The sequence below is a fragment of the Cervus elaphus genome, chromosome 18 (genome assembly GCF_910594005.1).
Source record: "Cervus elaphus chromosome 18, mCerEla1.1, whole genome shotgun sequence".
In the NCBI taxonomy this organism is placed as follows: domain Eukaryota; kingdom Metazoa; phylum Chordata; class Mammalia; order Artiodactyla; family Cervidae; genus Cervus; species Cervus elaphus.
In genome coordinates this window covers 58,547,728-58,569,558 of record NC_057832.1, presented here as the reverse complement: position 1 = coordinate 58,569,558, position 21,831 = coordinate 58,547,728, and the positions used below count along the sequence as shown (strand labels likewise).

The window sequence follows — 21,831 nt, the reverse complement described above, 5'->3', positions numbered from 1 at the left end:
GACTGAACAATGTGCCCTGACCTGGAGGCACGTGGAGCCCGACTGCTGTGACTGGACCACACCTGTCATCTCAGAAGCTCCAACACACTCGAGAGATGACCATCCGGTGTGGACCAGAGTGGATGCCGGTACAGATGGGGCATCTAAGTCCCAGCTCTGCCCCTGCCAGCTGTGGGACCCTGGACCAGTCACCCACCCTCAGTCTCTCTGCCTCCGTGTAAGTGGAGACAAGGACGGTACCACCTCCCGGGATTGCTGCCCTTGCCGCCCTCAGAAATTAGGGTTTGTAATTAAATCGTGCCTGACATGGAGACATTCTGGCTACAATAAACAAAACGAACTAAGTCATCTTTATTTAGAAATGTGGGAATAACAGAAAATTTAAAGTAGTTAGAATGATCATGAGAGAAAATGGAGAGGGAGGGAGAGAGAAGTCAAATCAATAAGAAATATAAATAGAGAAATAGAAAAGGAAAGACAGGTGGTAGAGATAGGCAAGAAGAGAGACAGAAAGTGACAGAAATAGAGATGAGGAAGGAAACTGTAAAACAGAGGAGAGATGAAGAGAAAGAGAGGGAAGAAAGTCAGAGCTGGAAAGAAAGAGAGCGTACAAGGGTGGGGTAGTGATAGGAAATAGAGAAGATCTGTGCAGAGAGATGGACAGAGGGAGGTAGAGAAACAGGATGGTAGAGAAAGAACTGGTCCAGAGGCAGAGCTGTAAAGCCATTGGGAGAGCTGTCTAAACCCATGACATAATTAGGGGCACATAATGGTATTATATGCATGTGTGTATGTGTGTGTGTGTGTGTGTGTGTGTGTGTATGCACCACAGGTACTTTATTCTTCTGTTGACAGGCACTTAGGTTGCTTCCGTGCCTTGGCTGTTATAAACAGTGAACATAGGGGTGCAGGTATCTCTTAGTGTTTTTGTTTTCTATGGATTAACACTCAGAAGTAGAATTGTTGGATCATGTGGTAGTTTCATTTTTAACTTCTTGGGGAAACTTCCATACCATTTTTCATAGCGATTACACCAATTTACATCCCCACCAACAGTGCACAAGGCGGGCTCCTCCCCAGGAGGAGGGGAGGAGGATCAGCCTGGGATCAGCCTGGTGGTCTTTAAGAGAGATCCTCCCTGACTTCTCTGCCTGTCACTTCTGCTCGGAATCCCAGTCTAGCTCACTGCCCGGGCCGGATGCGGGCCGCAGCGCTGCTTCTGGTTGTCCTGGCTCCCGGTAAGTGTGTTGCCTGGATGCTCGTGGAATTTTTTCTGTTTTTTCGTGGCAAGGGGTGGGGGGCGGTGGGGAGAGGGTCGTACCAAGAAATTGGTGCTTCCTCTTCCTCATTATTTTTTGTTGCTTTTCCCATTGCAGTCATGCAGGTATCTTCCAACTTTAAGTTAATTACTAGGGGGACTGGGGAGACTGCTTCGTTCACCTGTGATCTTACACAAGGGGCCACCTATATCCACTTGTACAAACATGAGGAGGGGACGGCCCCCCAACGCCTTCTCTACTACAACAGCTACAACTCAAAGCCTGTGTTTGAATCAGGAATCAGTGGAGAAAAATACCATGTTTATAAGCGCACAGAAAGGCGCTATGCATTTGCAATCCTAAATCTGAAAGAAAGTGATTCCGGCATATACTACTGTGTCATCTGGAATAAGCACATTGGTTCAGACTTCCTGTACACTGCACTGGAAATTTTGCTTGTGGCTGCGAATCACAGCCCTGATATCAGCAGCTTCTTCACTTCCTCCCCAATTTCTTTTTACTCTGAACAAAGAAAAACTCTGAACGCAATGCCCATGAATCAAACTTTATATTCCACGGCCACCTTCTCCCTCCCCACAATAGCCATAGTTTCTCCTAAAAACAGACCTCCATCTCCAGTCTGTAGGCAAGCAGTCTGGCAGGCAGCATATTCTCAGCTCTCCCAGAAGCTGGTAGAGTTTATATTATTTTCTCTTTAGGAAAGACAGAGAACCTAGGATTATCTGTTAGGGGAGATATTTAGGAGACGAAAATGGAAAGGCTAGATAATACTGAACCATTCACCTGATGATTATCCAGAGAAAATGGCTGGGAATGGGCATCTTTATTATCCAGGAGTGTGAAGAATGAGAAATAATGGAATGAAAACTCAGACTTCTTGAACCTCAAGCTGTTATCCAATTTATCTTTTGGACAAACTTATATTTCTCTTACATAATCAGCTAGGGCATGGTTGACCTAGTGAAAGTGTAGGGGAAAAAGTGATTGTTTTAGGTGGTGGTGGTTGGTGGTTTAGTCGCTAAGTCGTGTCCAGCTCTTGAGACCCCTTGGACTGTAGCTTGCCAGGCTCCTCTGTCCACGGCAAGAATTCTCCAGGCAAGAATATTGGAGTGGGTTGCCATTTCCTTCTCCAGGGGATCTTCCAGAGCCAGGAATTGAACTCAGGTCTCCTGCAGGTAGGAGGTAGATTCTTTACCAACTGAGCTACGAGGGAAGCCCCATTGTTGTATTCTACTTATACCCTCTGTTGAAGTTCAGCCCACAGCCAGAACTGTCTTAAACAAGTAAAGCCAAAGCTGCTTTCTACCTCCACTCCCTACCATTAACAAGGCCAAGTGCCAAACTAGAATGAGACTTATCAGATCATAATTTTCTCAAAAATTAAAATTAAAGAACACTTCAGGTGAACAAATCAATGAATGGTATATATTTTAATTGAAAAGTCATATAGCCAAGGATTGTGGCTGCCTTACTGGGCTAGGTTTAAGGAAGCAAAATTAATATTGAAATACAGAAATGCCAGCTCACATGTATACGGTCTTTTGTGTATTGGTTCCTCCAAATTTGTACCAGTGTCTGAGCTTCTAGAACAGTGTTTCTCAAACTGTGGTCCATGCACCACCTGCATCAGAAGCGCCTGAATTGGAATAAAAGTGCTTGTTCTGGGTGGCACTCAACACAGTGAATCAGAATCATGGAATGAAGGCTGAAAATGTGCATTTTTTGTTAGGCTCCTGCTGATTCTTCTTCAGATTGATTTGTAAGTCTTGCTGCACCACCACAGGAATGCCTACGAGAACAGTATTCATGGTCTTATCCCCAACCCCAAAGCCCCATCAGTCTTGTTGCATAACGGGTGCTGCTGCTCTTCAGGTCATCACATTTCTCCATCAGAATCTCGCAATCAAAAAAAAACCAGTCTCACACCACAAGTCAAAGCTTCTTAGTTCTGTGACTGCAGACAGCAAGGAATTGGACAGTAAATGCACTGCCTTTAGCTTGCTCTACTGTATCAGCAACCACATATTATAACTATTTGCAGCTTTAGGAAAGCCTGAAGCATAAATATCTCTTCATTTATACTTTTCCAATGGTGTTAAGACTTTGTTCTGCACATTTGATTCCTTGATCCACTTTAATTTGAATTTTTGTGTATGGGCATAAGGTAGCAATCTGAATGTGTAGATCCAATTTCTCCCCCAATTACTGACTAATGCATTATTATATCACTGCTTTTCTTTGCATTTTGTGGTAACTACTTTTCCATGTACTCACAGAACCCTTATGATCTCTCCCTCAGTTTCCATTCTCTGTCTCTGCTTATACAGGTCAATTTCTCTAAGGACACAGCTAGAGGTAGAGACACCGTGTATGTACAAGAAACAAAAGCACATGTAGGATAAGCAGTATGCTATATGCAACCCGTGTGTGACTGAAGAAATCAGAGGAAATCAAAAATACTTGAAGACAATGAAAACAGGAAAACACCATAAAAAAATCTGAGGTTTACAGCAAAAGCTGTTCTAAGAGAGAAGTTTATAGTGATACAAGCCTGCCTCAAGAGACAAGAAAAACCTTAAGCAAACAACCTAATCTTACACCTAAAAGAATTGGAAAAAAGAACAAATAAAACCAAGGGTAAATGAAAGAGAATAAAAATCAGAGCAAAATAAAATAGACTAAAAACATCATGGGAGAGATCAATACACTAAGAGCTGGTTATTTGAAAATACAAACAAATGGTGTAGCCAAACTCATCAGGAAAAAAGAAGAGAGAGAGAGAACTCAAAGATACAAAATTAGACATGAAATTAGAAGAAGTTAACAGCTGATACCACCAAAATATAAACGGCAATAACTCATTACTACAAATAGTTACTCAGTACATGGCAAGAAAATAGACTGCCTAGAAGAAATAGATACATTCCTAGAAATGTTGTAAAAAGTACAAGTTCTCCATCAAGAATATAAAAACAGGGGGGAAAGATCTCTTCAGCAAGTGGTGCTGGGCAAGTTAGACAGCTGCACATAAACCAATAAAGTCAGAACACACCCTCACACCACACACAAAAATAAACTCATAGTGGCTTAAAGATTTAAACATAAAACATGACACCATAACTGTCCTAGAAGAGAGCATAGGCAAAACAATCTCTGACATAACTCATACCAATGTTTTCTTAGGTCAGTCTACGAAGGTGATAGAAATACAAACAAATATAAACAAATGGGACCTAGTCAAACTTACAAGCTATTTCATGTCAAAATAAACCATAAAAAAATTAAAAGACAACCAATAGAATTAGAGAAACTATTTACAAATGATGTCATGACAAGGGCTTAATTTCCAAAATATGTGAAAGATCACACAACAATAACAAAAAACATACAATCCAGAGGCAAAGTGAGTTGAATACCTTAATAGACATTTCCCCAAAGAAGACATACAGATGGCCAGTAGGCACGTGAAAAGATGCCCAACATCACTAATTATTAGAGAAATGCAAATCAAATCCACGACAAGGTGCAACTTCATACCAGTCAGAATGGCTATCATTAAAATGTCTACAAATAATAAATGCTGGAAAGGGTGTGAAGAAAAGGGAATCTTAATACACTGTCAGTGGGAATGTAAAGTGGTGCAACCACTATGAAAAACAGTATGGAGGTTTCTCAGAAAATCAAAAATAGAATTACCGTACGACCTAGCAACCCCACTCCAGGGCATATACCAGGACAAAACAGTCATTCGAATAGGTACATGCACCCCCTATATTCATAGAAGCACTGTTCACAACAACCAGAACATGGAAACAGCCTAAATATCCATTGACAGATGAATGGATAAGGAAGATGTGGTACATATCTATGATGGAATACTACTTAGCCATAAAAAGAACAAAACACTGCTATTTGCAGCAACATGGATACAACTAGAGATTATCATATTGAGTGAAGTAAGTCAGAAAAAGAAAGACAAATACCATATGATATTACTTATATGTGGAATCTAAACTATGACACAAATAAATCTATGAAACAGAAACAGACTCATAGACATAGAGATCAGACTTGAGGTTGCCGACAGGGGGGAAGAGGAGAAGAGGGATGAACTAGGAATTTGGAGTTGGTAGATGTAAACTATTACACTTAGAATGGATAAACAACAAGATCCTACTGTATTGCACAAGGAACTACATCTAATATCCTGGGATGAATCATAATGGAAAACAATGTTGAAAAAAAAAAAAAAACACATATATGTGTAAAACCGAGTCACTTTGCTATACAGCAGAGATTGGCACAAACTGTAAATCAACTACACTTCAACTTAAGAAAGAGAGAAAAAATTCTCCAAATTTCTCCATCTTAAAAATTAAACATTAAATAAAGGTGTCTCCTGTCCTCTTCACATTCCAAGCTTTTCTGCCCAAGGACTCAGTTAGTCTCCTACTCATAGCTTAGTCAGTAAAGAATGTTCCTGCAATGCAGGAGGCTCAGGTTTGATTCCTGGGTCAGGAGGATCCCCTGGAGAAGGAAATGGCAACCCACTCCAGTATTCTTGCCTGGAGAATCCCATGGATAGAGGAACCTCGTGTGCTACAGTCCACAGGGTCGCAAGAGTCGGACCCGACTGAGTGACTTTCATTCTTTGTTCTTTATAACTCACACTTTTAGATGCCTTTTAATACAAACCTAACTTTTATGGTGTTTGATAGAGAGCTATTTTTTCTTCCAACATACAATTAATAGTTCATAACTAATTTTAAGACAATCTATCATTTCCCCACAACTAAAAATGCCTTAATTATATTTTTATATTAATATATGCTTGGAGGATTTGCATTTTATTCATGTTTCAGTATTCTTACTCCATTATCATGTTACGTCAGTAACTTTGCAATAAGGGTTAATAAAATTTTTAAAATTATTTCATATTTACTCTTTATATCAATTTAAAATAAATATAACTAGCTCACCCCCAATCTTTACAACAAGGAACAAAAAAATAAAATGTTACCTTAAGTCTCATTGGAATTAGTCTATTTATACACATGATTTTAAGAAGAGTTTGCATGTTTATGACATTGAGCTTTTCTTTCATGAATATGATATATCTCTCCATTTATGCAGGCTTAATTTTATGCCCTTTAGTAAAACCTTATATTCTTTCTTCTTATTGTTCTTATATTTAATAAAACTTAATAATTGCATAACTCCTTAGTTACTCTTTTGCATTTTATTGCTTAAATCTTTCAAGCATTTTGAAAAACAGACAATTCCTAAAGCTCCCGATAATTCTGCTCATGATCTTGGAATAAGGAAAATCAGAGGACAAGTTTTCAGAAAGGAACTGAGGGGACATCATTCATGGCTACAATAGTGGCAAAGGGTATATGACAGCCCCAAGTACTAACAACTTAGGATTCTCCATTTTTTTGTGTGGACATTCTGTGGATCATGAGATCTTATTTCCCCAGCCAGAGATTGAGCCCAGTAAAAGCAGTAAACGTGCAGAGTTCTAACCACTGCACTGCCAGGAAATTCCCATGAACTCTCAATTTAAAAAAAAAAAAGAAAAACTATCTAAATATAATTGGCATCTGAATCTCTCATCCCCTCCCATTGTGTTGGAACTGTGAGCTGAGCTCCTGTGAATGGACAGTTGCCCAACATGACCTCCTCTTCCTTTCATCCTTGGGGCAGAGGAACTGATTGCTCACGGGACTTAGACCATGAACAAGTGCATCTGGAGTAGACATGGGGATAGTAAGAGCCTATCCTGTCTGGTCCTGGCAGATGGACATCTCATCTGTGCTCAGAGGAGTACTCAGCTGCTTCTGGCAATTTCTTTCCCCCTGCCCCAAGATGAGTGGCTTGAAATTACAGAATATCCACCAAGAGACTTCTTTTGACTATCAGAGAAATGGATATTGTTTTCAAGTTTTAGTTTAAAGAAAGTATTATTTCAATGGAGAGAGAATTCGGCAAATATCTTCCTTTATCCTAGGAAAAATAATATTAAATAAGTCATCACAGGACTTATTTTCTCATTTCCCTTTACCTTGGTAAAGAATTGTGTTGCCCAATGAATGGAGAGCTTTGTTCACATTTCTCAAGTACACGTGTGATGGCTGATGGGGTATTTGCATTTGCAGTTACTGAAGGTATTCCTCCTTTTAGCAATACATTCCCATATCGCTAAACAGCCCTGGTGTTTGTGAGAAGAGAATGGCCTTTCAACCGATGCAAACTCTGAGCAGTTTCAACAGAAATGAACACCTAGAAATAAAAAAGAGTCTTGATTCTTTAAATACCGTTCCTGGAAATTTAGAAAACCAGGTGGTTAACCAGTTGGTGCCAGTGATGTGGTCTTTTCCTGTTTTTATACTTATCATCTTTCATCAGCGTTTTCTGTGATTACTACTCCTTGGAAAGCAGATATTTGAGTCCATTTACCTGAGGAAAGTGGCTTCCCCAGTGGATCCCTGAGTCGGGAAGATTCCCTGGAGAAGGAAATGGCAACCCACTCCAGTATTCTTCCCTGGGAAATCCCATGGCGGGCTACAGTCCAAGGGGTTGCAAAGGAGTCGGACACATCCTAGCGACTAAATAATAACAACAAATCTGAGGAAAACGTATAAAACATTGGATGCTGTGAAACCTATATCCAAGGACTTCCAAAAGAATTCAGAAGATCAAACTGCCAGTATGAAGTTTTTTGACTTCTAGTCACTTTATAAAGGCAGAAGAAGCTGGATTATTGTAGGAGCTTTTACCATCGTGACAGCTCAGGCTGGAAGAAGATATTTGGAGAAGGAGCTATCATCATAGTAACTCCTCCTGGTAAGTATCATTTTTCTATTTTTACTGTAGTCATAAAATACTGTTAGATGCTTTGTAGAAACAACTTGGGGTCTCCCTGATCTGGCTGCCACAGTCCTGGTCTCAGCATCTAAACAGTAGTTTTACAGCTATTGGTCACTCTATATGGAAACTAAACCACTTTGTAAATGGTTTCTTCTTGTCCCTGCTTGTAAGCGGTTGAAATTTGTGTTCTAGGAAACACACACAAAATAGACTCAGGCTAGATAGTAAAGTATTCTGAAGACCATGTCTGTCTTATTGCTTCGTTTATCTTTCTATATTCTAACATAAATAGCATATTATATCATCACATTGGTATAAGTTATTAGTTTGAGTTCCTTTGCTTTTAATCAATTAAGTGAGAAACACTTTTCTTACTATCTCTTCTCTATATCTTGAGATAAAATACTGTGCTCCTGAATCCCCTGCAAAACCAGTATTACTGATTTTCATCTCATCCCTAAGAGCAGTGGAAGAAAATTCTTTCAGTAAATGATTACACAACATTGATAAATCTCACTTCTTATTACTCTAGCCTCTTAGAGGGAGGCTGAGATTATCTGAAATTCAAACTATCTCATCTCTTGTGAAATTGTCTGGACATGGACCAGTTTGTGAGCTCAATGAGCCATTTCAGCTCCAAAGTTCACGAAAGTGTCTTCATGGCTGGGCATTCTCCTTTGCTCTTTCATTCTCTCAGCAAATATTTATTGAGGACAGTTTCTGTGCTGGGAGCTGCAGACAGAAGGGTGAACAAGACACAGAAAGAGTCTCAACACCAAACAACTTCTATTCTAGTGGAAAAGCATTCTAGATTTTGGTTTAATTGAGACCTGTCTTCTATGGGCCATGGCTGCAGAAGTAGGACGTCTCGGATTGTTGAGCTTGGTGTAATAGTTATTGCTTATAAAAAGCATACCTTTTGTTTGGTGGAAGATTTTGATAAAATGGCCTCAAACCATGCCATTAAAGAGAATTTTAATATTAGTTAATATTTACTGAAGGATAGACACCATGATATGTAGTTTCAATGCCTTATACTTTCCTCACCAGTAATCCTTTCATTCCCATTTTATAGATAAAGAAACTGAGGTTTAGAGAAGTTTAGTTACTTGCCTAAAGTCACATGACTAGCTACTGTGGCAAAGTTTGGGAACCAGTAGAGATTTGTCAAAGTAAGAGGACTGGATTATTATGTGATATTTGAAACATCAAGTCATGTTTTTATATCCTGAATATTTACCCTTCTGTAGCCTGACCTGGATTCTGTAACTATTAGTAATAGCTCATACTTTGTATTGCTACTCACATGTGAAAACAATGCTCTTGCTTTTTAATCATAGCACTGAAACGATATCTCTTTCCCTCTGAAAGATCATGTAAGTCACATGAATGTGCATTTATTAAACATTCAGAATATATGTCAGTTCTGTCTCAATCCAAAAGAAGTGAATTAAAAACAAGAAATAAGAAAGCAAGAAAAATATAGTGGAATAGATACCCTATATTAACTGACTAAAATAGCACACCAAATTTTCAAATATGTTTTCGCACCACAAAATTAGAGAAAAGAACTTCAATGTGGGAGTCTTTAGTAGGAAAATGAAGTAAAAAGGGGACATTGCCTTCAATATCCAGTTTACAAATGGAAGAAATGGTCTTCAAACAAATATGTTTATACTCCCAATGCATCAATGCAATGGACACCAAAATGTAATGTCATTCATGAATGGTGACCCTCAGCTGATAAGATGAGGCAGGCAGTGAAGCGATGCAACTTAACAACGGAGGATTTGAGTGCCAGGCATCCTGCCATTTTTGTGGTCATTTGTCCTAAGGCCCATACCTGGAGCTGCAAGCTGAACTTTGGGCATGAACTGGATAGAAGTCAATTTGAAGCTGAAATTTCTGGTAAAATCTTGAGATGCCCATAGATTGTGTTATTGTTGGGGAAAAGCCATTTGTTGCGGACAACAGAAGTGAAGTTCCATATACTGGCTGTATACATTAGACTTTAGACAATGTTCCCTTTGATTTTGTTCACCCTGGAAATGCAGCAAATATGACAAAATAAATGACTGCCTATTATCTGGGTGTGTGAAGAGCTGTGATACGGGCTTGGAGAATCCCAGACATGTCAAAACACAGAGGAATGCAAACAAGTCATCAGTTGCTATGGATCTACTTGTAAACCCCAGATACTGAATTCCCATCAGATAGGCAAGATTTGCTCCCATGATATTAAAATGTCATGTTGGACCACAATTATCACAAATAAAAATGCTAATAATAATGTCAACAATAACATAGTAATATTTATAATCTCTTACCTCTATATAATTTTTATTCAAATGACTTTTCAGATCTTGTTTCATTTTAAGCTCACCAAAACACTAATAAGGATGTTCACTTGACTTAATAGTAGCACCGTCATTTTCAAATAAATAAGGTACCCAAGGCATTAGTTTACTTTATTTGCTCAACCACAGAGCTTGTTAGGAGCAAGATGAACTAGGACCAGAATCTTAGTGTCTTGAATTCTAAGTCATCATAGTTCTACTAGAATTTAAAGAAATCAGAGAAGCTAATTAGTCTAAAGTTTTTGATACGACTTGAATCACTGTGGAATAGTTACATAAAAAACTTCAATGTTGGAGCAAAACTCATTGTCACAGGTAGGTGTCAGAAGAATATAATTTTTTTTCAAGGTAATAGAGGGAAGGTAAGAAACAATTAAATAGGAATAATATTTAGCAAAAATGGGAATGTGAATGCGAATTAAATGTAGAGATTTAGGAGAGATTTTACAACAAATTCACATTGTAAAGGAAAGCATAGACAACATTGTACAAATATTGTAATAAAATTTGGCTTCGTGTCTGTGTGGACTTCTATAAAGGGCTCATGTATAATGTACATAATTATCATGAAAGTATTTGGCCCGGGGTTGAAGTTTGTCATTACAGGTAAGTTTTATGAGTTAACATGTCTCCTTTTCTGATGCTGAAGGGGGTGTTTCCAAAGAAAGTGGGCTTTGGAGTCAGGCTGACCTAGAACTTCCGATCCACCACTAACTGCATATGTGAACATGGAAGTTATTCTCTGGACTCAGTCTCCTAATCTGTAAGATAGTACAACAGTATTATCCAGCAGGGGTTGTATGAGAATTAAATGAGATAGTGTGATGAACTATTTAGCACATTGTCTAATGCATTGGTATTCCTTTCTGGATAAGCCCGTGGACAGAGGAGCCAGGTGGGCTACAGTCCATGGGGTCACAAAGAATTGGACATGACTCCGCACCATATGTTTTGTTGGCTAACACGTCATACATATTGGATTGGTGTTTATTCCAATGTAAAGGGAAAATTGCACCCAAGAGGGAGAGTGTTGGCAGCCAAATTATTGATGAATTGAAATTCTTCGGAGGATGCAGCTGTACTGTTAACGCCTCAAATGGAAAGCTATCTTATGGTTCCCTCACACACATAAAATTGAATTGGAAGGTAGCTGTCTCTCTTTAGCAGACTTTGGTTTACATGGCAAGAAAAAAAATGAGATTAAAATATGTTTATTTTTTATATGTCCTGCCGTTCTATGTGCTTTAAATCTTAATCCTTTAATTTAATTGATGTCATTTCTAACAACAACATTTATTGGCTCTAAAATATATAACCAGTAAGCTTGGGCTTCATGCTCATACTTATCAGAAAAAAGTTTTAATTTATAAAGAAAATGATCAAGAAGTGAGGTCAATTAAATATAGATAGAAATCTCATGAATTAAAAATTCTTATTTAAGTATGAAAGAGCCCCAATTATTTAGTTTATAAAAGAAAAATGAGAGGGAAAAAAGAGGGAAGACCTAAATCACTATCAACAAAGTATCTGGTTGGAGAAATACACAGTGTCTTGCTTTTATAATGTATAAAATACAACTTGTACTAAAAGCAAGATGTATAAAATTAAAATAGCACATTTCAACCCAACTTTATTTACAGCATGAGTGAAAAATCAACACTGTCTGCTTACTCATTTAGCAGAAAAACCTGGAACTTTGCTGCACAGGCAGATGTTCTCAAGAATTTTCTTTCCTTCTCAGATGAGAAGTCCAGTTTCTCCCTTCTTAAGGTATTTCCTCACGAAGGACTTTCCCAGTGGTCCAATGATTAAGACCACCTTCCAATGCAGGTGGCGCAGGTTCGATCCCTTGTCAGGAAATATACTTTATGCAGCTGGTGAAAAAAGGAAAATGGTGGCAGTAAAGCAGTTCAGCAGCCTTAGGGGGCAAATTCAAATTATAGGGAAAACGCCGAGAGCCAGAATCTTGTGTATTATTACTCAAGCTGAAACTTCAGTTGAAACTCCAAAATAAAATGTGCTTTTGGTGAGCATTTTATGAATTTAGGAAAATTCTAAGTAGATTACTTGATAAGTTTAGTATAAGAGCCTTTCTGAAAATACATTTTTTTACATGAAAGTATAGTTAGTTCACAATGTTGGGTAAGTTTCAGGTATACACCAAAGTGATTCAGTTTTTTGTGTGTGCGTATTATTTTTCAGGTTCTTTTCCATTAAAGATTATTACAAGATATTTAACATACCTCTCTGTTCTACATAGTAGGTTCTTATTATTTATCTGTTTTATATACAGTAGTGTGTATCTGCTAATCCCAAATTAGGAGTTTGTGATTAATAATACATTTTTAATAGAAGTTTTGGAAATACTGTTATGCAATCAAGGCACTGTAAATAGCATGCTGCTCTACTCCAAAATCTGGAGTGGTTCAGGTATAAAATCGAGAGGTCATATGAAATTAGAAATAAAGAGAATCTCATTACTTCAGAATTGGCCATGGGATCCACATCTGGAGCTCAAAGTTCAACTTCATAGTATACATGTCAAGTACACATGGGTGTTGATTCCCATTCTCAAAAGTAACTATATTATTTTGTAAAACTGATAAATTTTCTCTGGGTATTTATTTTTATGGCTCATTTCAGAATCAGTTAAATGAAGACTGAGATTCCACAGAGCTGCAGAATATGAGAATGTGTTATTTGAACAAAGAGAGCATAAATTGCAAAACACAGGATGGGAAAGGGAAGTAGGTTAGAAGCTAGCAAAGATTTTACCAGTACAGAAACCATCAGTTACCCAGTTGCCCCCACCATCCCTATTCCCACCACCCACCCATCCACTTCAAAACAGGCTCCAGTATTATAGAACAAAAGAGATTTTTTAAAAAATTAATTGGGGACTTCCCTGGCAGTCCAGTGATTGGGACTCCTCATTTCTGCTGTAGGAGGCATGGATTCAACAGTAAACATGTTCATGAATGTTGGAAGTCTTGATGTGGGGTATTTATATGGGGTATTTAAAAGTCATAATCCCATGGACAGAGGAGACAGGCAGGCTATAGTCATTAGGTCATAAAAAGTCGGACATGACTGAAGCGACTTGGCACGCACACAAGATGCACCCCATCTCTGCATATGGAGAAAAAATGAAGGTCAAGGTATAATCCAGTTCTGCTACTTAACAGCCGTGACTTTGGGCAAGTTCCGTGAAGACTTGAACTGCTCTTGCCATTGAAAATAAAACAGTACTAAGCACCTGGATGAAAGGCCACAGTGAGCAGTAGCCTTTTGTTCTTTTACTACTCACTAGGTTTTTCCAAGCCACAGCATGTTGGTGTTTCTTTAACCATTCTTCTTAATTACTATTCCATATTCCCTTACAGAGAGAAACCTTGCTGCAGACACTTCCCCCAAGCCCAAAATTTTTCTTCCTTCAATTGCTGAAGTCAACCATGATAATGCTGGAACATATCTTTGTCTCCTGGAGAAATTTTTCCCTGATGTTATTACAGTTTCTTGGAAAGTAAAAAATAGCAACAGAGTTCTGCCATCCCAGCAGGGAAATACCATGAAGACCAAAGACACATACATGAAGTTGAGCTGGCTGACCGTGACCAAAAACTCTATGGATAAACAACATGTATGTGTTGTCAAACACATGAAAAATATAGGAGGAATTGATCAAGAGATTATTTTTCCTTCAATAAAAGAAGGTAAGTGTTTACTTCTTTCAGAGCTTACTGAAAAAAGACCTCATTGAGGGCATAAAATGGCTTATCAGAACCAAATCTGTATGAACAAGAACACATCCAGGAGAAAAGGGATAAATAAAACAACCATTGTTACTTTGTTTTCCTCCATCCAATAGTCCATTATCTTTTTTAAAAAATTTCTACTTGTATGACTGTCTTTTTATTTATTTTTTACTTTATTCATGTCAGTTTCTATCAAGTCACAGAACTATAAATGTGATTTGGCCTGTTTTTCCATATCTGGATCTTTCTGTATCTGGAATTGCACTGAAGTGTTGAGTTCTTATAATAAGAAAAAGAAAGGTCATTGATAAGAATAATTAAGATATCTAGAAAAGAAGATGCTTTTAGTGTCTATAGTAGTGGAATTATATTGTTTATAGGTTAATTTCTCTTTATTTCCGTGGCTTATTTTACAAGGTACTTTCCACAGGCCCTGTCTCACTTAATCTCCCACGATGATCCTTTGAATCCTGGCTCTGCCATCACTGGTACCACTGGTACAACTCTCTGCCAGTCACTTTCTGTCTGATCCTTATTTCCTCTTTGCAACATGGAATCCTCCAAAATACAACCCACTCAGTGTCACTGGAGGATTAAAGAAGATAATACATGTGAAGTACTTAAGCAAGTTATAGTCACTCTCTGGCTACTAGCCTAATTAATACTGTTTTCATTATGCCCACAAACACCACAAATGCAGAAAATCAGGGGATGTGCATGATTTGGAAAGGTGTGGCTGCTTTCCTTTGCTTAGACAGCAAGTTTGCCTGAGCCAGACTTTCAAATGTGGGATTTCCTTGGTGGACTCGGACTAGATGAATTAGACTGGGTAGCAACTCTTCACCTCGGCAGTGAGTGCTGACCATGCAGAGTAGCCACTTTTTCTGATGATTTGTCTTTGCAACAAGTATTTCTCAAACACCTACTTTGTAGCAAACACAGCCCTAGGAGCTATGAATACAGAAGAAAGACAAGATGCCCTTGGGTAATACCCTCCAGTGATGGTAGAAAGAAAAATGTAGCCTTCATGAACTTCAACATTTTCATGTGTAGAAAATCATATATGAATTAAAACTATGAATTCCATAGAATCAGACCAACTATTTTTGGAATTGTAGGGCTCATGTTTTTTATTACTGTCTCTCTGTCAGCAGGTTTTATATGTGTATATATATACATGTATATATATATGTATTGCACATACATATACATTACAATATACACACACGTATAAACACATGTGCATGCATGCAAAGTTGCTTCAGTCGTGTCCAAATCTTTGCAACCCCTGGACTGTGGCCCACCAGGCTTCTCTGTCCCTGGGATTCTCCAGGCAGGAATATCAGAGTGGGTTGCTGTGCCCTCCTCCAGGGGATCTTCCCAACCCAGGCACTGAAGCTGTGTCTCCTGTGACTCCTGCACTGCCGGTGGATTCTTTATTGCAGAAACACACTCACAGCATCGAATAATGGGCACAGATAATTCACTAATACTTTTTCTCATTTCTTGTAGTTGTCTCCGCAGTTGTCCCTACTACTGAGCCCCCTACTACTGAGCCCCCTACTACTGAGCCTCCTACTACTGAGCCCCCTACTACTGAGGCCCCTACTACTGAGCCCCTTACTACTGAGCCTCCTACTACGGAGCCCCCTACTACTGAGCCCCCTACTACTGAGCCCCCTACTACTGAGACTCCTACTACTGAGCCCCCTACTAATGAGCCTCCTATTACTGAGCCCCCTACTACTGAGCCCCCTACTACTGAGACTCCTACTACTGAGCCTCCTACTACTGAGCCCCCTACTACTGAGCCCCCTACTACTGAGCCCCCTACTACTGAGGCCCCTACTACTGAGCCCCTTACTACTGAGCCCCCTACTACTGAGCCCCCTACTACTGAGACTCCTACTACTGAGCCCCCTACTACTGAGCCTCCTATTACTGAGCCCCCTACTACTGAGCCCCCTACTACTGAGCCCCCTATTACTGAGCCCCCTACTACTGAGCCCCCTACTACTGAGACTCCTACTACCGAGCCTCCTACTACCGAGCCCCCTACTACCGAGCCTCCTACTACCGAGCCCCCTACTACCGAGCCCCCTACTACCGAGCCTCCTACTACCGAGCCCCCTACTACCGAGCCCCCTACTACCGAGCCTCCTACTACCGAGCCCCCTACTACCGAGCCCCCTACTACCGAGCCTCCTACTACCGAGCCCCCTACTACCGAGCCCCCTACTACTGAGCCCCCTACTACTGAGCCTCCTACTACTGAGCCCCCTACTACTGAGCCCCCTACTACTGAGCCTCCTACTACCGAGCCCCCTACTACCGAGCCCCCTACTACCGAGCCTCCTACTACCGAGCCCCCTACTACTGAGCCTCCTACTACTGAGCCCCCTACTACTGAGCCCCCTACTACTGAGCCTCCTACTACTGAGCCTCCTACTACTGAGCCCCCTACTACTGAGCCTCCAGATGATTGTTTGACCGATGAAAGTGGTAAGTTTTTATACAGATTTGCCTTTATGTCATGCTTTAGTCTTTCTTTCTTCCTGATCTATTTATCTTTTGAACTTCTCTGGTTTAAAGTGGAAAAGATCAATTATCTGAAATTGTGGGGCTCATCATTGTTAGAGTTTTACTGATCATCTCTACTGTCATCTGTCAATAGATTATATACATATATGTATTATATATACACAGACACCATATTAAACATATATATGCATGCACTGTAAAATAATGGGTGTGGACAATTGATTAATACTTGCTTCCTTTGCTTTTAGAAGCTACAGGTACTGGTTCTAAAAAAGCTTGTCTGAAAGATAAAAGTGGTAAGTTTTGCTTATGTTTGCCTTTAAGACATCCTATAGCACTTTTTCCCCTCCTGATCAATTACGTTTCTAAAAAATGTCATTTATTTTTAAATGTAACAAAGATGACTATTTTGAATGATGCAATTCAAAAAACAGGAAAAAATTTTTTTAAATGATACAAAAAAAGGTACAATTCACAAAGAAAATAGACATCATGAACAGTTAGACACCTAACAACAAAGAAACAAAGATACCTAAAGCAATAATCAGAAGAAATATAAGGGAAAAGAAAAAAGCACATCATCATAATAGACATATTAACATTTCTCTGAGAATATTTTATCAAGCACAGAAAAAATAAAGATGGGAGTATCTTGAATGATGTCGTTAATAATTTAAATATAATAGATTTCTATTTATATTAATTTATATTAATCTTATATCCTATACAAATATATTTAACATTTTGTATCTCATACATTGTTATTAGATATCCATAGGCCATTTAGAAAAACTGACGAAAAGATAAACATTACCAAACTTCTAAAGGTAGAATTTTTTTTGTCATTCAGTTATACACATATAGTACACTTGAAATTATTTTCTGTTATAGGTTATTACAAGACAGTGACTGTAGCTCCTTGTGCTAAATAGTAAACATTTGTTTCTTGTTGCATACCTATTTTTTTAAGTTAGAAATCTAGCATTCTATTCAAACTAAGTCAAACAAATGAAATCAAAATGTCATAATTCAGATTGGCTGGGCAGATGAAGACCTGTGCATGTATGCACCTCCATTTACCATGTCACTCTGCTTGTCCCCCCAAACTGTACGTAATTATTTTATATTGTTAGGTTAATCATGTTCCCATTATGGCTTGCAGTTGTAATTATCTTTTATTTTTTGTTTGGCTATTTGTTGTGATAAGCATCTTTCACTATTGTGATTATGAAATGGCAACCCACTCCAGTGTTCTTTCCCAGAAAATCCTATGGACAGAGGAACCTGGCAGGCTATAGTCCATGGGGTCGCGAAGAGTCAGACGCAACTGAGTGACTAACACTAACATTAACTATTACTCATTTAATACCGTTGTATTGTGACTGGTCAACAGGAAAATAATAGAATTCTATATCACCAAAACTACCATTTAATAGAAAAATCTGTAATCACTTTTTAAAATCCAGATGCGTATTAGAATTATCTTGGAATTTTTTGAAAAATACAAATGCCCAGGTATTGCTTTTTTTTTTTGCCAGAGCTCCAGATATGTTTCTAATAAGCAACCACGTTTAAAAACAACTGGACTATTTGAGGATCTTTTACTTTTATCTAGTTTGTTTCACTTTTTTAATTTCATATTCAGTGCTCCCATTTCATTTAGTTTATGTTTTCCAATTTCTCCATCTCTTCTTTGTTTTTTTTAATGTTCTTATCAAGCCTTTATCAAGCATAGTAGAAAAGTTATTGTATACATATATATAAATAATATGTATAATACATATATTTTAGAAAGCATGAATTTTTACCTGATCAATTACCTCCTGAACTTCCTTGGTTAGTGTTAAGAAAAAGTCAATTATTCCTGAAACTATGGTGTTCATACATTTAATCAGAGTATCTCTTCTGTCTGTGTTAGCAGATCTTCTATTATATACACATGCATATTAACACACACATAGTTAATCACATATGTGCCACTGTCTAATAATGTATATGAATGATTGACAATACATTTGATTAATGCCTGCTCTCCTTCCTTCTAGAAGTCACTGCTGATACTAATTCTACAAAATCGTGTCTGGAAGGTGAAAGCAGTAAGTTTTGTCTTTGCCTTTGTGTCATGTTAGAGTACTTTTTTCCCCCTGGGTAAACTTAACTTTTGAACTTCCTTGGTTTAAGGTAGAAAAAACAAAATGTCTGGATATTGCAGAAGAGACTGCATATTTCAAGTAAGTCCATCATTCCTGAAGAGTCATCTTAACACATTAAATGCTGGTTTTGGTGTAAGATGACTCTAAATGAGAGGATGCACTGATAGGCTCCCAAATTATTTCAACAGTGGGCTTCACTCAGTTGTGTAGATTTTGTTTGTAATAACTGGAGAAACTTGATATCAAGTTGCTTCTAGACTTTTTTTAAGTTTTAGCCCTTGCTGGTAACTAATACATGAACTGACATTTGCTGAGAACTTGATATACACAAGGCGTTGTGCTGTATCTTATGTGCATATTTTGTTTATTCATCATAACACTCCTATGAGGTGGTGCAACATTTTCCCGTAATTTTTCAATGAGGGCCACGAGCCAAAATTACTTAAATCCCTTGTAGCAAGCAACACAGCTAGATCTGAGGACACTTACTCAGTTCTAGTTCTCTATTCCATCTCTAAGATGTAGAGCAAGAATCCTAAAACCGAGGCCCTGAGACAGGGTGGACCCATGGGCAGGGGATAAGTGCATGAATTTCTGACTATCACAGACAGGACGTTAACCCCAGTTCTTTTAGTATTAGTTGCACAAACGTGGGTACATTACTTCTATTTCTAGGCAATAGTGCCCTCTTCTGTCAGTAGGGAACGATTGCACCCAACTCTGTTACTACAAAGATTGTCCATGTGGAATGTCTCCAAAGGGTATCCATTTAGCTGGCGCAGGATCAGTACTAGTTGGTGGCCCCTTCTCCCTACACGAAGGTTCTCAGTGAATCTGGAAGCACTGGCAATGGTCCTGCCGATCCCTCCTCCATTCCCAGTGTGTCAGGGGGCCCAGAACTCAGCTAACACCTGACCTGACTCAGGGCCATGAGTTATGAGCATGTCCGCTCCTGAGATCCTTTCCACACCACATGCTAGTGATTCTGGAGTTCTGACTCCATGAAGGTAAAGCATAGAAAAGGGAAACTTATACAGGAAGAAACTCAGCCCTGTGTTCTATTCAGTAGCAAGTCAGGCCCAGTATCATTGTTAATTGCTTCTTAACATCATATATTTCTTGCAAAACTTCAAAGGAGATTAAGTGCAATTATCCTATAACATCAAGGGCATGAGGTTAGATATCTAAGAAAGACAGGTGACTGAGGCATGAGCTCCTAAGGTTTCGGGGATTTTGGACTAACCACTCTCTTCCATTTTGTACAAAGTTCTCTTTACTAAAACCTTCCTCCCACCTCACTGTGTCACAGCCAGATTTCCCTGGTTTATCCCCTTCATAGGAATCACATTGGTGCACAACATGTAATGGCTCAGATGCTTGCACATCAGCAATTCAACTTGCTATTTATGCTTGACTTTGATGTCTGGGATATTTATTGCACATGCAGATGCAGGACTACAGAGCAGCTAAGAATACCTTGGCTCAGATTCAGGTTGCTGGGATTGAAATATGATTTCTGGTTCTTTCTAAATGTGTGGCACCAAGAAAATTATTTCTCTCTGTCCTTAGTTTACTGGTAAAAGGGGTTTGAAAGTGATAACCTCATAGGTTATTTGAAACCTTAAATAAGATTAAATAAGATGCAAAGCTCTCAGAATAAGTGTTTGACATTTGGTTAGGGGTTAACAAACATCTCCTGTTATTATTACTCAGAGATGTGATGGGACAAAAAATGCAAAATGCTATTTATCACAAATATTTTTCCCATTTGGACTCATTCTTTAAAAACACAACCTTGCTTTTTAATATTTTGAAAGGTTCTGTTGCATTTAGCTGAGGGTGTTGATCGACTTGAATTGTCAACTAGATTCCGAGTTGTTCTGATGGTGGTGGAGCTCGTGGTGGTTGCATCTGTTTTCTTTGGGTTTGGCGGTACAGGGGTGCCACTTGTTTGCAGATCACCAGAAATAAATCATTGTGACCACTTTCGTGAATATGTCCTCTCCTCTCAAAAGAACACTTGAAACTAACCAAAATGACTGCTCCTAGGTACCCTGGAGCTGCAGCTCATAAACACCTCTGCCTATTACACCTACCTCTTACTCCTTCTCATAAGCACAGTCTACTTTGTCATCATCACGTCCCGTGTGTTTAGGAGAACAGGCATCTATCTGCTGTGACGGAAAGATCTCGTGACAGAGAGGGCTACCGAGAGGTCAACGTTCCTTCATCATCTCCAGTCCCAGAAATTCTCTGCTTGCTTTTTGTTTTGAGTGAGCTCAGTTCAGATGTGTATGTATCTGTGATGTCATCATTGTCCCGCCCCCAAGTCCTTTCAACTCCTGAGCCACACTGTGGGCAGCTCCCTGTCTCCTCCCCCCACCCCTCCACCCAGACCACGACCCTGCCCCTCCCTGTCACACACCCTGGAGAAGTCAGCTTTGCTGCTCGAATTCTGTACTTAGATTTTCATAACATGCACAATAAATGAAAAAGAATCACAAGTCCCCTTTTGTCTGTGTACTTTAATTTCATGAAATCTAACCAAGGTGAGTATCAAATTCAGCGCTGATTGTAATAATGGGTAACACCACATTTCTAGGTCTTTCACTGAGATGGTGGTTATGGTGCTTTCTCTGGGGCACTGGCTCCAAGAGGACCGGGGGAGCCGGTCCAAGAGGAGCCTAACAAAGGCGCCCACGTTCCTTCTGTTTCAGAGTCACCAGATGCAGAACCATTGGTTTGGGGCATTCAGATAGAGACAATATAACACAGCATGACTTGCACTGCGTGTGCTCAGACCTATGCTAGGGTCTCACAAGCCTGACTCCAGGTGTGATCTCAGACAGCTCTTTGAGCTCCCTGTCATCATTTC

At 39.1% G+C, this 21,831-nt stretch overlaps 1 pseudogene; it reads left to right on the top strand.

Annotated features, from left to right (window-relative positions):
• Positions 1-886: 886 nt before the first annotated feature.
• LOC122674744 lies at positions 887-21,463 on the top strand (annotated as a pseudogene).
• Positions 21,464-21,831: the final 368 nt, after the last annotated feature.